The sequence below is a fragment of the Tinamus guttatus genome, unplaced genomic scaffold, assembly GCF_059628265.1.
Source record: "Tinamus guttatus ecotype Peru unplaced genomic scaffold, ASM5962826v1 Tinamus_guttatus_pri_ptg000297l, whole genome shotgun sequence".
Taxonomy (NCBI): Eukaryota; Metazoa; Chordata; class Aves; order Tinamiformes; family Tinamidae; genus Tinamus; species Tinamus guttatus.
The window spans coordinates 3,470,287-3,475,004 of NW_028288831.1; the positions used below are offsets into that span (position 1 = coordinate 3,470,287).

Sequence of the window (4,718 nt, forward strand, 5' to 3'; positions counted from 1 at the left end):
CCGTCCTGACGCGGCTGCTCCGCAGAGGCTCCGCTGTGGGCCGCAGCCCCCGGCACCTCATGCCCGTCCTGGCCGGGGCTGGAGTCGGGGCCGGGGCCGGCCCATAGAATCATAGAATCATAGAATGCATAGGGTTGGAAGGGACCTCTAGAGATCATCTAGTCCAACCCCCCTGCACACGCAGGGTCACCTAGAGCACGTGGCACACGAATGCGTCCAAGCGGGTTTTGAAGATCTCCAGAGAAGGAGACTCCACAACCTCTCTGGGCAGCCTGTTCCAGTGCTCTGTCAACCTCACTGTTAAGAAATTTTTCCTTAAGTTCCTGTGGAACTTTTGGTGCTTCAGTTTGTGGCCATTACCTCTAGTTCTGTCGGTGGCCACCAGGGAAAAGAGACCAGCACCATCCTCTGCACTCCCTCCCTTGAGGTACTTATATACACTGATAAGATCCCCTCTCAGCCTTCTCTTCTTCAGGCTGAACAGACCCAGCTCCCTCAGCCTCTCCTCGTCGGGCAGATGTTCCAGGCCCCTGATCATCCTTATGGCCCTGCGCTGGACTCTCTCCAGCAGCTCCACATCCCTCTTGTACTGTGGAGCCCAGAACTGGACACAATACTCCAGATGCGGTCTCACCAGGGCTGAGTAGAGGGGCAGGATAACCTCCCTCGACCCGCTGGAGATGCTCTTCTTAATGCACCCCAGGATCCCATTGGCCTTCTTGGCCACAAGGGCACACTGCTGCCTCATGGTCAACTTATCCTCCATCATTACACCCAGGTCTTTCTCCGCAGAGCTGCTCTCCAGAAGGTCAGTCCCCAGCCATCCGCGTCGCCCCTCAGTTCACGCGGCAGGCGCGGAGCAGCAGCTGCAGCAGGATGAAGATGGGCGCCATGACCAGCCCGTACCAGAGCTCGCGCGTGCCCTCCGCCAGCTTCTGGCACAGCAGCAGCTCGAAGACGAACTTGAGCCCCAGCACGCTGAGCACCCAGAGCAGCCGCAGCACGGCCAGCCGCTTCTCGCCATCCCGGCAGAGCCGCACGGACACGATGGTGCTGAAGTAGGTGCTGAGGCCGTCGGCGGCGAAGCAGGGCCCGAGCACGGCCCGCCAGGAGAGCGCGGCGGCCGCGCCGTCCGCCTTGAGCGCCAGCAGCGCGGAGCAGAGCAGCAGCGCCAGCCCCTGCAGGCCGAGCTCGCAGGGCGCCAGGCGCAGTCACTGCCCCAGCTCGCGCAGCGACAACAGCACCGCCGCGTGACGTCAGCGCCGCGCCGTGATGTCACTGCGGCGCCGGGGGTGACTTCGCGCCTGCTGAGAGCCTCACTGTGGCTGGGACGTCGCTCGGCGCTGGGTGATATCGTCAGCGGCAGCTCAGTGGCTCCCGGCACCCCAGGATCCCCCTTCCTCCGATTCCTCCTTCCCCCAGTTCCCGCGTCCCAGGTTCCCCCTTCCCCCGGTTCCGTCGTCCCCGGATTCCCCTTCCCCCGGTCTCTGCGTCCCCGATTCCCCCTTGCCTCCGTCTCCGCATCCCCAGTTTCACCTTCCCCCGGTTCCCTCTTCCCCCCGTCTGTCCTTGCCGCGCTGGTCCTGTCACTCTCTTCCCGCTTCCCGCAGTGCCTCTGTCCCCAGTTCCCCCAAGTCCCCGTGACCCCCTGTCCATGGTGCCCGCAGCTTCCAGTCCTCGTGTCCCTGGGACTTTGATCCTTTGGTTCCCCTTTCCGGCGGTGCCCCTTTCCGCTGTTCTCCATGTCCCCAGTTCCCTCATGTCCCAATGCTCCCGTGCCAGGACCCCCTTACCCTGGTTTCCCCATCACCCTGATCCCACCACACCCCTGTATCCCGGTTCCGCTTCCCCCGATGGCTCCGGTTTGCAAGTGTAAAGTTTTCAGAATACTGTATTTTCAGAAGGAAGAACATGTCAGCCAGGGCATTAGCTTAGGTTGAAAATTTGTCTTATTCCTTCTCTCTTACCAGTATGTTCTTTTAAGCTCCATGTCCAAGCCCACCCCCATTCCCAGGAGACTCAAAGATGCAATTCTCTTCGAGATGAGGCACTTCTCCATTCTGCTGTACCTCTTCTAACGACAAGAATGGGCAGCCTATAGGAACATATCTTACACTTACGAACCAGCATTCAGGTGATCAAGCTGGTGCCGACACAAGCACCCTTGCTCAAACCTTCAGAAAAAACATTATTATCCACCCACAGCAACTTGAGAGAAAACGACAGGAGCTTTTAGGGCCTGTGTTCCACATCCTTCATACATCTAATGGCTGCATCATGTGATTTCCTCAGCAGCTTGGCATACTGCACTTCTGCTTTCTCTTCACAGGACACCGCATCACCCATGAGTCCAAATTCACTGGCTTGAGCTCCCAGTGCTATCAGGATAAAAGTGGGTCAATGTGTAGGGCACATTAAACGCAGCCAACACCTACCACACACCTCCACTGGCTTACGGCAAAAGACGAAGACAAGAGAAGCCAATCCAGAGTGCTCCCTTGCACCCATCACAGTCCTTACCTGGCTGTAACTGCTGCTCAGCGAGATTAAAGCCCTGCTGGAAGAAGCGTCACTGCTTCACAGAGCCTGCAGCTGAAGGCTGTGGCCTGGGATACGACCCGAGGCAAAGCTGGGACTGCCCAGGGGGGCAGCTTGGGCTGTAACTCAGCACCCTTTGACCCTGGATCACAGGAGGAGGCCTAGAGGAAGGGACTTGCTTCCCTGCCAGGTTGTGCACTGGAGCTATTTGTACTGCTTCAAGAAGCAGAAAAACACAATTAGCACTGCACATGCAGCAGCCTCAAACTCTCCTCCTTCCTCTAAATGCACAGCAAAACACAGACATGCAGCTTTCTCTGAATAAAATGCAACAATGCTAAAAAGCCCTCTTCCCAGCTCCATGGAGAGGTCACAAATTCCTTGTCCTGCTTCACGGCGAGTCTGTCCGACTGCCCTTTAGCAGCCCACTATCTCCTCCTTTTTATGGCTTGTTTCCTCTTCAGTTCTCCCCTCCACTCCCCTCTCCTCACCAATTTAGCATTCCTGTTTTGAATTTTAATATGCTGCAAGTAATTCTGATGTGTTCAGACAAAGGAGTTGAGAATTGCACTTGATCAAGATACCAACTTAAAGAAGATAAACAGGCATTTATGATACATAGCTGCATTCTGCATCCCTAGAAGGATCTGCTGCTTACAAGTTGTGACCAAGTTAGTTGATGCCAGCGTGTATCTGAAATACAACCAGAACTCAAAGAAGGCATTCAGGCTGAACAAGGATGTAGGTGAAAGCTCTAGAATAAAGAAAATATGTTTTTATCGTGCTAGATGGCATGAGCATGCCATAGCACTTAGCTATTTTATTTGAAAAAAAATATTATTAAAAAAAAGGTTTAAAAACACATTTAAAAAGCCTGTTATTGTAAGTGCTACCAATAACTGCCAGTCTGAGGACAGAGGTAAGGCTTCTTACTTATGCACTCATCTCCGCATTTGGCTCACTCTTCCTCCTTTTCATCCTCTAATAGGATTTGATACAGCTGCTTTGGAGTCTGCTCATTTCAATGAAACTTAAATTATCTAGAAATGTCACGTAGCCCCACAACACAGCCGCTAAGAGACTCTTACCTGTCACTACAATGAGGAAATTTCTACAGCATGAAGACGTGTAAAAGAAAATACAACAAAGTTTTTTCTCAACTTCCCCAGCAAGAATATTTCCCCAGCAAGAATATTTCCCAGAAGTGTGAAATATTCCCTCATCCCCAAAACTCATTTGTGGGCAGTGACAACTCACTATATTCCACCCCCTGTGCTAGCAGGGAAAAGGGCCTGGACGGGAGGTTACATGAAGTGCTGTGGCCAGGGGTGAGAGTGATGGAAGAGGGAAAAAAGCTTGGGGAACAGTCCCATCTATGCTGCCCATGAAAATAACACTGATGGGGAGCGGATGGGGAGCAAGGCAAGGACCGTGTTTGCCCACATGCAGTGAGTGCCTCCTCTGGCAGCCAACCTGCATCAAATCATGCAGACGATAAGCAACCAGGGACAGCAGTTGCATGCATGCTGCAATGGATCCTGCAAAATCCTTCTTTGTTCTCCCACTGTTCTCTGAGTCCACATACATTTTACCCTTTGCGTGTAGAATTTTTTCCTAATATCTAACCTGAATCTGTCCTGGCACAACTTGAGGCCAATTCCTCTTCTCCTATTGATAGTTGTTTTGGAGAAGAGACAGACCTCCTGCCTGTCCCGATTCAGTGTCGGGGGAGGTTTCGATAAGATCCCAAGAGTGAGATTTAAGACGCAAATGAGGTCAAATGCCGTACAACCTTGTAAACTTTATTCTCATAAGCGCAATAGGACAGAGAGAAGAAGGAAAAAAGAAAGAAGGATAAGCAAGCAAGCGGAAGAGAGAGATGTAGCAGGATTATAGTTACCACCACCACCAGTCCAGCTAAGTGTCGTTGGCTCTGCTTTGGTGCAGGCACAGGTGCCTCGGTGCTGGTGATGTCCTGCATGCTCCTTGGTGCAGGTGATGTTCCACACACCTCGATGCAGGTGATGTCCCGGGAAAGAAGCTGTGCACCCCAGAAGAAACCACACACATCTGGGAAGAAGCTGCTGCACGCTCCCCCCAGGCGGGGAATACGAAGTGCTTTTACGTCCCTGTACTTGCGGAGTCCGCCTCCCTTCTTTGCCTGCTCTGGTGCTCCTCTT

At 53.3% G+C, this 4,718-nt stretch overlaps 1 pseudogene; it reads right to left on the reverse strand.

Moving 5' to 3' along the window:
- Positions 1–836: 836 nt before the first annotated feature.
- LOC148594096 (transmembrane protein 203-like) lies at positions 837–1,253 on the reverse strand (annotated as a pseudogene).
- Between the last annotated feature and the right edge of the window lie 3,465 nt (positions 1,254–4,718).